This window comes from Octodon degus, unplaced genomic scaffold, assembly GCF_000260255.1.
Source record: "Octodon degus isolate 3935 unplaced genomic scaffold, OctDeg1.0 scaffold00027, whole genome shotgun sequence".
Taxonomy (NCBI): domain Eukaryota; kingdom Metazoa; phylum Chordata; class Mammalia; order Rodentia; family Octodontidae; genus Octodon; species Octodon degus.
In genome coordinates this window covers 18,731,133-18,744,765 of record NW_004524603.1, presented here as the reverse complement: position 1 = coordinate 18,744,765, position 13,633 = coordinate 18,731,133, and the positions used below count along the sequence as shown (strand labels likewise).

General features: G+C 41.4%; 1 protein-coding gene across 1 annotated transcript in view; it reads right to left on the bottom strand.

The window, feature by feature from the left end:
- Dgki (diacylglycerol kinase iota) overlaps nt 1-13,633 on the bottom strand; it is a 306,437-nt gene that overhangs the window by 41,379 nt on the left and 251,425 nt on the right. The window lies entirely within an intron of this gene.

The window sequence follows — 13,633 nt, the reverse complement described above, 5'->3', positions numbered from 1 at the left end:
TATATATTCTGATTGAATGATATTTTCCAATAGATAACTTCCAAGTCTTACCTGAATTACAGAGGTACTGGGTATTGCATAAATGTCATGTCTGCGTATACTGTCCCTGAACCGCACTAAATTTAGTGAAGTCTTAACTTCTCACAAAAAAAGACAACTCAAAGAAATACAGTAATGGGTGAAATCCTTTTAATCTTTCCAGGGCCCATAGTGAGGCCTCCAGAGAAAAATATCAAAGGCCTAAATAGCTACCGACACCACTTTGAGTAGCTAGAGATACAAAGAGTTCTGTTTGGATAGTAAAATATTAAACAGGAGCAGTTAATACCTACATTTTTTATTCTTTTTTTCTTTTTAATTCCTTATAGCTTTCTTTTTGTTGTTGTTTTGTTCTGGTTTTTTTAAACCAATATTGCAGGTTTATATCTGGTACCCTAAAAAACTAATTTGAAGATAACATCATGAAATACAGAAACCATTGTTGAATTCCTATTACTTTGTACTGTTTCCAATGGTTTTTTAACTATTGTTTATCCTTTGAAAAATAATAAAATGAAGTAAAATTAGAGAAATAGTGTGCAGCAATGATGTCATAACTACAGCGAGTTCTTTCTTAGCCTCCTCTATCACCCGAGGTCCGTTTTCTTTCCACCAATTTTTGACACCCTCTAGATTTCACATGCAAAAGTCTAAATGAAGACATGCAGGGAGTTGAAATGATTTATACTTTGTTACTAATGAAAGCTTAAGCTTTTCTTTCCATTATCACTGTGCCTTTGTACCTTCGTGTTTACTCACCAAAAAGTCTTTCAATAAAGACAAGAGGTCCTTTCATCTGTAGTGCCCACTGTTATCTCAGCTAAGAGTCAGCTGAAGAACAGAAAGTTTCCCTCGTTCACACAGGGCTTCACTTTCTAGCTGACTGCCATTGTAAGACCCGGATGCACAAGAGCTATGCAAAAATTAATGACCTATGAAAGTCTGTAGGACCCCAATAGTTTTTTTTTTCTTGCCTTATCCTCATTCTCATAGATTTAGAAAGTCATCATGTTAGCTTCCTATCACCTTCAAGACAATTTTGTGGCTATTAGGTCAGCGGGTAGCAAAAGAGTATCAAAAATGGAATTAAAGCTCCACTGGCTTTATTGTGGGCAATCTTAGTACCAAAGGACCTCAACCACAACACTCTGTAACAGAGACACTCAGAATGTACTCCAATGACTCAGAAAAGAAGTGTGTTGAAGGGAAGATGCAAAGGGATTATATGGTGAATCTAAAGAGAAACATATATATTTAAAATAAGGTGGAACAATTTTTTAAGCTTCCTGAGGCATAAGAAAAACCTCAACCATTGGAAATATCCTCACGCGTGGTGCTTTCAAAGAAGTAAACCAAACGTGTCACGGGTTGCTTATAAATAATTTCTTACAGAGCTAACTAAAGGAACAGAGAACTCTCCATGCCCATGGACAAATAAATGTCTCAGGTGGAGCACTTGGGAAGCAGGGTCTTTCCTGTCTTTCTGCAAAAGCAGAGAATTACACTACACCTGACAAATTCCAGATGGCGCCATTCAAGTCCCACGGGGCTGCATTCTGTAGTGCGTCCAGGCAGTAGGGAAGCACTATCAATTTCAGAATGTCTTGTAAGGGTTAGTCTTGTTGCGTTGCTGAACTGAGTGTCTCCTAACATGCTGGATTTGTGGAATGCTAAGACATATGGAGGATTTCACCCCTCACCCAGTATTTCACCTTTCACGGCAACAAGTCACTACATTATGCCGCTGGGACACACACGTCATCCATTACTGCTGGAAAGGGGCAGGAGAAGTTTTACAGAACTTAGCTCAGGAGAGAGGAAATATCCTGAAATCAGCAATATAAGTACTTATTTTTATTTATTTATTTATTTATTTATTTATTTTTGTGGAACCGGGGATTGAACTCAGGCCCTTGCATTTACCAGGCAAGCACTTATTCAGCTGAGCTATCTCCCCACCCCCGTAGTTATTTTTAAAACACAGCTCAAGTCTCAAGAACAAGGCACCTTCCACAGTCTGATGTGGCATGCTGAGCTCACTGCCTGGTCCTCCCACTGTCCCTGGAAGACACACGGTTGTGTCCCAGATTATGTCTTTTCCTCCACATATACTTTATCTTGGAGTCAACGTCTGTCCTCACAAGGTAACTAGTGCTAGCACTCAACTCACCCCATGACTTACAGTTTCTCTTTGCTTCTTTCCTGATTACTCTCTTTATTGTCATCTGTTAAATTCTCATGCTTTTGCTGTTTTGTTTTAGATTTTTTTTTTTACAGTTTTGTATTCTGGGCCCGCCAAATAGCTTGGTGGATTAAAGCACTTACAAGCAGGCACAGGGGCCAGGGGTTCCATTGAGACAGGTATTGAGACTGGGCATGGTGGCGTGCACCTGTAATCCCAGCTCTTGGGAGGCTGTGAACAGGCGGATCACTACGAGTCCGATCTAGTAGTGAGACCCTAAACATCCTGTAGACCCTTCCCTAAAATACTGAAAAAAAAAAAAACAATTTTGCATTCGAACTCACCAAAAAATTCAATCTTTGCACTTACCATCTTTCATCTATTAAACCAAATAATTATTATTCATGCTTAAATCTTTTAATTTATATTGATTTACTTAATTGCCTAGGACTCTTAAGCACTAAGCTCTATGCTGATTGATGAAGATATGAAAAACAATTTCAAAGAGCTCCTAATCTAATAAAGAAAAATAACTAATTAAACAATTATAAAATAATAAATAAATATAATGATCAAATGTATAGGAAGAGTTAGCACAGAGAAAAGCCCAATTCTGTTTCAAAGAGGAAAAAAAAGGTGTATGGATATGAAATTCCATAATATTTTAGCAGAGAGATAAGAAACTTTAGTTTAGGAAAACTTTGTATTCCTAAAATGTAAAGGGATAATAAAACTAGAATTAGAAAAGTCATACAGGCCATTTCATGTGGGGCTTGTGAGACCATTTTGAGATGGCTATGATTCACCTTCTGAGCTAAATGGAACATGGATTTGAAAGTTACACATTCTGCTTTGTACTTCCGAATGAGCAGCCTGCAGGAAATGAACATCAAAAGGCAAATTGAAAGGTAGAAGACAAATTAAAGACTATTATTGCACAACTTCTATGTTAATAAGGCAGAATAAAATTTCTCTGCTCTTCAATTCTCTTTGAAATCCAAGAAGAATAATAGGGAGGAGGAAAACCAGTAAAGCAAGCATATCTTTGCCTAACCTAGATGTTCATGAACCTAAACTATCATCTATAAATAAGAGCTACCAAGTACAGTAAAAATTGCACCAAATTGCAGGGGGACAGGAAGTTTCCATTTTACTTGGCTAAAGACTCATGAGCTACATCATGCACCATGGAACTAGGGCAAAAAGGCTTCTACTGTGAGGCAGGTGTCCAGCTAGAGGGATGTCTGATCAAATCCCAGTGGACAGTACTATTAAGAAGAAGTTAAGAACTACCAACTCCAAATCAAGCTCACAGCAACTCACCAACTCAGTAACCCCAATTATCTGTCTGGAACTTAAGTTGCCATAATAGCTCATCCAATGCAAATATGAATAATTAAAAAGAATTATCATAATATATAGCAAAATATACCACACAAAGAAAGCTAAAGATAACAAAACACAGAGAAAAGATAATTGTATGAAGTAGATAAGAATTGTTAATAAATCTCCATGAAATTTAGAAAAAGAGGAGAGGAAAGGAAAGGAAAAGAGAGAAGAGGGGAAGCAAGGGAAGGGAAGGGAGGAAGAGACTGGAAAGGAAACAGAACATTTGGGAAACATAAACTTGAAGAAGAAATGTAATGATCAAGAAATAATTATAATACTCCTGGAGCTGAAGAAAGCACAGTTTTGCCCAGTCATAGAGCTAGTGAGTTGTAGAAAAATTTGAGAATTTCCCCCATCTTATCACTGTATACTTGGAAAAGAGGATCAGGTGGAAACAAGTAGCTATAAATATACCCAGATTGGGTATACAGAAGAAGAAACAATGAAAGGAAAAAAAATCCCATGTTCATGGATTTAAAGAATTCATTTTATTATAATGTCCATAATGCCTAAAGTGACCTAGTGATTTGACCCAATTCCTACACAAATACCAAGGAGATTGTTTCAGAACCAGGTAAACCAAACCTAAAATTCACATAGAAACTCAAAGAGCCTCACACAGCTGAGACGTCTAAAGCAAAATAAATACAGCAATACTTCACTTCCAAATATGCTACCAAGCACAAGTAAGCAAAAGGGGCAGTAGTATAAAAATAGATACAGCCTCAGAAAAGGAAAAGAATAAAGAACACAGAAATAAATCTACACAGTTTCTGCCCACTGTTTCAGTGAAGGTTCCAAGATAACATGACGGGAATGGATAATTTCTTTGCTAAACAATGTGTGCAAAAGAAAGAAGTAGGACCTTTCTCAGATGTCATGTGCAAAATCCAGCTCAAGGGGCTGGGGAGCTGGCTCAGCAGTCTAAGCACTTGCCTGCTCAGTGCAAGGACCCGGGTTTGATCCCCAGTACCACATGCTGTGCTGGCCCTGGAACCTGGAGTGCACTGTGCCAGACCCAAAACTGGGTGCTGGGGAGGCTGAGACAGGAGAATCACTATGGGTCTGAACTGCATAGTGAGGCCCTGTATTAAATAAATAAATAATGTATGTTAAGAAAATAATCAGAGTGAAGAGACAACATATAAAATGGGAAAACTTTGAAAACCACATAACTGATAAGGATTTACTATTCAAAATATATAAGGAATTTTATGAGTAAAAATACAATCACCTGATTCAAACATAGGTGAAATATGAATATATATTTCCAAAAAGAAGACATACAAATAATCAACAAGTATGTGAAGAAATGTTCAGCTTCATCCATCACTAGAAAAAGGTAACTCAACATTTCACGGAGACAGCGCTTCAGTCTTGGAAGAATAGCTATTACCAAAAGACAAAAGAAATTAAACATTGGAAAAGATGTAGGAAAAAGCAATCCTCTATGTACTGTTGGTTCAAATACAAATTTGCATAGTCATTATGGAAGCGGCACGGACATGCTTCAAAATATCAAAAATACAACTAATAGAGTATCCAGCAGTTCTCCTACAGTACTAGGTGTGTATCCAGCAGTGTTGGAATCAGGATGTCAAAGAGAGATCTGTACTTTCATATTTATCATAGCACTATTTAGCCAAGACACAGGAACAACCTAAGGGTCCCTCACTAGAGAAAGGAATAAGGACAATACATCATTCAGATATCATTCAGCTATCAAAAGAAAAGAAATCCTGCCATTTATGACAGGAGTGAACCTGGAGGACATTATTTTATGTGAAATAAGCCAGGCACAGAGACAAACATCCTATCATCTCACTCGTATGTAAATTCTACAAAAGTTGAACTCTTGAAAATAGAACGGAAGTTATCAGGGGGCTTGGATGGTCGAGGGAGAAAGGAGGTCAGAGAAATGTTGGTCAAAGAATCCAAACACTATAAATAAGTTCATGAGATCTATTGCGCAGCAATGATAAGTGTAGTGCATGACAAAAGACTGTATTCTTAAAACATGTGAAGACTGCATAAGTTGTGTTCTCATGCACAAAACAACTAGGTAATGAGTAAGTTAATTCACTATATTTAATCTTTCCATGTTGTGTATTTGAAACCATCATGCAAGCGATAAATTTTATTTAAAAAAGATTAACTTTAAAATTAGAATAAAAATAATTGTACCAAGAATAACTAGTTCATGTATTCATCTATTCAATTGAGTGATTTGTGGAAGTCTTTTTGCTCTTTCTATTTTGGGTTACTCTTATGTGAGTCTTGGGTGGATGATCTCCTGAAGACAGCTCCCTTCCCACTGATAACCTCATTTTATAGAATATTTATGTTTCCTTTCAAGTGAAGGCAACACTTCTCAAATGAAGGTAACTACAGGAACCTGAGCATAAGACAATCTCTAGAAAACAAAGCATTAATTTTACATAGACCATTATGTAATTTACCTGGTAAAGACAAAGTGCATTTATATTGAAACCAGCCTAGCCATACTGAAAATTATAAAGTAAATGCCACTTGAATTCTTAAAGCAATTAGCTTCAATTTTTTTTTTAAAGTTTGCATTTGAAGTTATGAGTTTCAGGCAATACTTTTACATGCCTAAGGGAGTTTGTTCTCTGGAATAAAGGTTCCACAGAAATGTGTGAACATATGAAATTATTCAACTAAATACAATAACAACAGCTTGGAATGATCCACTGTATTAAATTAATACTTGCAGACATCATTATTCCAAGAGGCTAAGATACAGACCCATGTTCACGTTGTTTCTCCACAAACAGAGCTCTATCTCACTCTAACATATCTAAGACCCAAGAAGCTCAGAGATAATTCTTTAGAGGGTCTTCCATCTACAGGTTTCTATTCAAAACCTCCAGCCTTTCAAGTTGACCAATTACAAGGCCAAGAACACTGAAAAAAAATGTTCAGGCCTCTGCCAGCAAAGTAATGATACATGAAGAAAAAAGCATTGTATTTGTAAAGGCAAAATTCTTTAAAAACTATTGCACATCTTGTGACGCTCCATTGTTTTTCCTCAATAAATCTGGACCTAAAATAGTAGGCATTATGACTATGTAAGCCTTTACAATGGAGTATTTTGTTCTGCAGTTAAGTTTTGGATGCATGAATTTTTTGATGAACTGATGAAATGTGTTACATTCGAAAGTTTGTATAATGTAACATTCTTTCTATTTGAATGATATAGCCTTGGATATGCTTTATCCTTTGAAAATACTCTATACAGTATTTTGCTTTGTTCAATTCTCATCTTCAATTGAATAGCACACTTCTACATGGCAATCTACCTGGTCCTTCCTAGGAATGTCTACACTGTTTCCTTCCTTGGAGACAAAGCCTTTTGAGTCTTTCCTCAAGACAAAGGATAGATTGGCTGAATTCTGGGGAGCCACCCACAGGTGCTTATTACTTTTTGAGGAGAATCATCCCTAAACAAATGTCTGTCTCCCTTTCCAATGTCCCCAACACATATATCCTCTACTGAGCATTTCTAAACTGTCACCTAGTGGGGAACTGGCCAAGGGATAGGCTCATCACATGAGACTGAGGTTCAACATGCACGATGGGTGTTAGGGACAGACTGGGAGATACTAGAGTGAAAATACACATTCCGAACGTTCTCAGCGGAAGACCCCAGGTAACTTAGAGTGTGGTCCAGAGCTGTGGTCTATTTAACAGAGGACTCTTTCTGTCTGACAGTAGATTGTGGGTATGGAAGGCATGTCATGTGATACTCATAACAATTCATAGACCTGACTAGAGAAATACAGTTTCTTTATTCTTGGCTACTGTCATGGAATTAAAACAAAATACAAAAGAGGATGAGCCATGCACTGTCCTGCTACCTCTATACTAAAAAGTAAACCATTAAAAGTAAACCATTATATTTACTGCAGCCTTCATCCTGAAATCTAGAAGATACAGAGAAAAGGTCCACATAAAAAAAGGAAAATAAATGAAAAATCCTCACACTGAGAGCCACTCCCTGCATGTTGTTGTTGATTTTCCTTTTCTTTCTGGTCTTTCCTCTTTTCCTCTCAGATTTTGTGGTGTGGATTACAGAAACACAGCACTTTCTACAGCACATGGTGACCACCCATCCCATTCAAGATAAGGAGGAGGACCCACTGGAATCTGGCGTTCTTTCAACTGTGAATGTTCTTTCTTTCTTCCTTTCCTCATTTGTATGTCTTTCCCTCTCTGAATCACACCTCTGAGTGTCCCCTAAGGCCTTCACATCTAGATTTCTCACACTGTGATGGACTCCTAGTAAAAGGAGACTATGGTCTTCTCCTAGTAAAGCAGACACCTCCTTGTGTGCAAATACTCTTGCTCCTGTGGTGAACATGCAGGAACTGGCCATCCTGCTCTAGCCCAAGGCGTCCTGTTGGTTCTCTGTGAACCCGGAGAGGCTCTGAGTGAAAACCGATTTCCCAACGGGTGCTCCTTCCAGACGCATTTCCAGAATCCGCATCACTGCTGTGCAAACAGCATCTTAGCCTTTCTTCTCTGTATCTCGAGGGAGAAATCCTCCACAAATTCAGCCTGGGCCCAGGAACTGCTAAGGGACAAGAGGCTTTGCTGAAATCAGGCCTTGGGGTAGCTTGGACAGCAGGGCTATCCTTAGCTTATCATGCTCACACTTCACTAGAGGGCACGCACTATTTATTCTCAGGCCTCTCCATCTTTCTGAGGGCTGGAAGGAAAAATTGTAAGACTTTGGTTCTAAGTGCCATCCTCGCCACCATCACGGTGGCCCCAAAGCATCTCTAATTAGGTAAAACACAACCAGAATTCCCTTGGTGCTGAGATTCTTCATCCACTAAATAATCCTCCCTTTGTTGCCACTAACTATGAGTATGTCTCTTAAGACAATGAACAAAGCACCTACAGTGAAAGAGAGCAAGTGAGAAAGAGGGAGTGAGATGAAAGTTACAGCAGCCACACAGAGTGGCATTGAGAGGAGAGAAAGACAAACACGCTCTCTATTCACGCAGTCCCCAGCCCATTCAGCGTGGTCAAACAGCCTCAAAGGTAACATCACCACCAGTAGCAGGGAGCGCAGTGGCAGGGGCAAGCAGGAAGGGAAGAGACAGAGCAGGCCTGTGGGAGGAGGTTAGGAAATAAATCCCAGCCCATGCAGCACAGGGCTGCTTGGTGAGCCAACACTGGGGGTGACTTTCTATTGATTCTGTTCCTTCCCATTGTTTCCTGGCCCTCAACACCCCCCAGCCTCCCTGGTACCAAGATGATCTTCCTGTCAACTGTTGTTGAAATATGCTGCTTGCTTTGCAAACAGCCTCTTCTATTTACACATATGTGGTTTTCAGGAAAGAGCACTGTTTGACCATTAGCACGTACAATCTGATTTTTCTCAAATACTTTTTACTCAGCTTTCTGAGAGCCCCTAAAAGCCCTCTGAGTTCAACACTTTACTGCCACCTACTGCTAATTCACACAAACTCCAAGGACACGAGGAGAAAAGAATTTCTTTGAAATCTCTGAGAGACCGGGAAACACAGGGGAAAGTGAGCAGGGAACACAGAAAAGAAATGGATGAAAGAAAGAGGTGGAGTCGAAGAAATGAATACTCGACTGGCTGATTCACCATGAGTGATGTCGCCACCCATTAGCACACTGAGGAAGGAGTGGAAGAAATTTCCAGCATGGCACCATCAGAGCTACATAAAAGACGCAAGGCTCTGCTTTAGAAATCAGCCTTTGCAATGGATTTGCCAGCCTGAAGGGGAATACAGGGAGAGAAAAGGCATATTCTTCTAAAACCCAACCCACAGAGACCTTTCCCCAGTGGGAGCACCTTTTAGAAAAATTGAGCCCCTGGCTTTACCCTGGGACATTCCGAGCCCTGACCAAATACCCCCACTGAGATATAATCCACTTGGATTTTGTGAATGCTCATTCTCTTTTCAGCAAGAAGCTCTGGGTGGAAAAGACAAGTGATGGGACTCTGCATGCAGGGTCAGCATGTGGAGCTTCTAAGCAAGGGCATCCCACATTCGACTCAGGACCCTCAGCGTCTGCTCTGGGGTGCAGTGGTAACTGAGAGACAGCTCAGGCACCCTGGGTTGTTTTCGGAAATCCAAGTAAGAATACAAAATCTAGTTTTAGAAATGAATTTAAAAATAAGAAAAGAAAAGAAAAACTAGGGAAGGTTGAATGGTGTTTGGGGATTTCTCCTAATAGTACCCGCCGCATCCCAGAAGCTTTCTTGTTGACATCTCCTACCTTCTGTTCACTTCTCGTGAGACTGGGCTGCCTTGCAGGGCACTGGTGTGGGAAACAGGATTTAGAGGTGTCTGCCTCCTCCCTAGCTCTTCTGTTTCCTTGGAAAGGTGAGCTTCTCCGTAATGCATCACAACCAAACACACACACACACACACGCACACACACACACACACACACACACAACCAGTGACACTGAGGACAAGCAATGGAAGAGTCTTCACAGATACCACCTCCAAGATAGACTCCATTAATTCAATGTTTGCACACTCAGCCCTACTGTGAGTGTAACGCCATTTGGACAGATGTAGGAGACATTTAATTTAGCACATTTCATCCCCTCTTTCAGGGAATTCTAAGGTAGTTACAGAGTGACATTGTCAGCCAACAGAGAATTGCAGAAAACTAAGACAACATTATTGTTCTTGTTAGATGTGGTGATTAGCACAAGATCCGGAAAAATCATAAAAAAAAAAAAAAAAAATTGTTGCTTCTATCTCCCTGGTTTCCAAATAAGTAGTTTCTCTATGTTGTAGTAACACATTTTCTCGTAGGCCCCTCTGAGGTGTGGGTCCAGGGATCCCAGTGGTACTTTAAAGTAGTTCCTCACTCTACACAACCCCTCCACCACACTGGCAGTGGCTCCGGACACCCCATACCCAGAGGTGCAAGGTGATTACCAGGAGAGGCGCTCAAGTTACATGCGGTACACACTATGGCCTTTGGCTGTCAGAAACAAAACCGAATCTTTGGGGCTGGAGAAATAGCTTGGTGGTCTAAGTGCCTGCCTGCCTGCCTGCCAAGCATAAGGACCCAAGTTTGATTCCCGGTATTGCATGCTGTGCCAGCCTGGGAACCCTGGGTATGCTGTGCTGTCCACCAAGACTGAGCATGGTGGAACACACCTGTAATCCCAGTGCTGGGGGAAAGGGCTGAGACAGGAGGATCATTATGAGTTTGAGCTGCATCGTGAGACCATGTACCAAATACATAAAAAACAACAACAAAAAAAGATTAAAAAAAAATCTTTACCGCCAACCCTGGCATCCTACATGTCCTCCTGTTGCCCATACCTGCTGGGAGAGCCCAGGGACTCGACAGGGTAGAAGCTCTGAGGAAGAACTACCTGACAGCTGACTTCACCATGAGCATTTGCCTCCTTTCATAAAGGGAGGAAAAAAATCACTGTTAGACTCCTTGAAAACCAGGCCCACTCCTCTGATGGCATGGAATTTCCCCAGAATACTCTTGCAATCATGACTTCCTACTAAATTTTAACTTCTGTGCTTCGCAGGAGGTCCTGCAGGAGAAAAGCATCAGCGTGTTATAGAACCAACCTTCCGAGCATCAATGCCCACTTGTAGCCTGGGTATCGTCCATCCTCCCCTCTATCCCAACCCATTTACCAAACTGATGAGAGTCAGTGCCAAGCGGTCACCAGTAGAGCCTTCAGGAAGAACTAGAGACAGGGTTAGGGAAAAGGGGACCAACTGTAGAAAAGTGGATGACACGGGAACTGATCCAGCCCAGAGCTGCTCCCACGGCCTGCGGTGGACTGAGTGCTCCACGCCACAAGCCCAGCACAGCCTCTGCACACAGCCATTTTCATACTGGGCCAGTAGCATCCTAACTTCACAGCAGAAGGAGGTGGAGTCGTCATTTCCCCAGGTTTAGATGATGCTGAAGTGGCTTTATCTCGGAAGGTCCTGCTGCCTTCTCACCAGCTACCTTTCCTCAATGCTCTAGGCAGAATGTGTTCTTGGTGGGAGAGAGAAATCTCTTTTGTTTCCTTGTAAAGGGAATTGTATTCCTTCTCTGAAAGCCCCTGTATGCCCAGCCTGCTTGGTAGCCCAAGTACAGGCAGGTTTTCCGCACATTTGTGCCCTATTCTTCCGATTGTCCTGGCTCTGCCTTGACCCTTTTTGTTGGAAATCCCTGGGAAGTCCCAAATCCTATGCCATGCAGAAACTTCTGATAGTTTATGGTTTCTCATGGGCCACATCATCTCCCTCCCCATTGCAGAATATCCAAACCTCTCCAACTGGGCTTAGGCAACTAACGTACCCAGGGTTTCACACAAGGAAATCACACAACACCAAGTTCTTGAAAGGACCCTTCTTGGCCATCGTACCTGGCCCCAGAGCTGAACAACAGTGCCTATAACTTCCTGTACCCACCAGAACTGTTGTCTGCTTCCGTACTTATGAAATACCAGCATCTCTCTCAATCAAGTATGCAAATGCATCTTCATTAGTATGACATCTGCTCTCCTTGGGTCAAACAATGCCATATAAAAGCACGAAATATAAAAATGGATACTATGATCCAATAAGAACACTCATCGCTTTATATATTGCTGTATAATTAGTACCAGGCATACCGTAGTGATCTAAATAGACACCTATCTATTTTGGGCTGGTAGAAAAGCTTTTGACCCATAGCCAGCGCTCCTCCAAACAGCCAGAAAGCTCTGTGAGTGCCAGCTCCAGCAGAAGGAGAGCTATGGGCTTCAAGGACAGCATGTGGTGTGCGGTTTGGCTAGGTAAAGAGCTCACATATTTTAAAGAAGGCTCCAACCAACTTTCTCCTACCATCCCGATGTCCCCCATCTGTAAGTAGATAAGGTTGGCAAGTTGCTTTTTTTAAAGAGCCACTTATCAGTACTAATATTTCCTAGCACTGTAATTATTGCCAAAACTTGGAACTCATGAAACCAGAAGGCCACAATTTGCTGGCATCATTTTAAATGAAAGCGCGTGTTTAATATTAAAGCACATTTATCCCAGCAACTGTTTTTCCACTTTCAGTGTCAGTCAAAATAAGAACTGATGCTTAGGGAATTCTCTCCCGGCTGTTCCACCAACTGATCTTGGAAATGGGAAATGTGACTCCCCTTCCCCAGTGGCTCACGGTCTCCATATTCATGAGTGTTTGCGGAGCATAACAGCGAAAGGACAGAACAAGATATTTTACTTTTTTTGCACACACATAGGGATGGAGGATTATTGTGCATGTGGCTAAATAGAAAGGGTAATACTTGAGTAAGGCAAAGAGGAAAAGTAGAGGAAAGGAGGGTAGATGTCAGCTCTCCTGCATTTTTCCCACCTGGCCTGATTATACAGGGCAAGCAAGATTTAGACCGGTCAAAAAGAAGCGGGGATGGGACCCAAATATCTTGGTGAAACAGATGCCAGGAACTATCACTGCTCTGACAGCGCTGATTTCATCTCCAAGGCATCCGCCAGCAAAAGCTGCATCCCAGAGGCTGATTGTGCCTCTCTTATCAGATTGGGAAGCACACATGATAATCCACACCTCAAAGCATCTCCTGACCATCCGTCCTCCTATTAGAACATGGTGATTTGACAATAAGCACAATCACCCTTCTTTTTAGGGCTGGGTCATAACCTACTGTTCCCTGAGGAATCTGGGAAAGGACACAAGGGGAAGGAAGCTATTTTTACACACTCAGCCAGAACATTTGCGTTTTCAGAAGAGGGGATTCACAGGGCTGTCTTCTCGATCCAGAGGCTAAGAATTGCAGGGTACACTAAAAAGACCAATTTTTCAATTTAAAGTATTTTTAGGTGAGGTGCGCTAGAGATCCTCAAACACTTTCTAATCACATGTGTTTTGGTAAGAACACTTCAGGTAGGTCCTAGCCCAGGTCCGGTGAGTGTGCGGAGAGTTTCCTGCTACCCTGCGCCGGCGGGACCAGTCCCAGCCCAGGCGCAGCGTGGGCCGGAC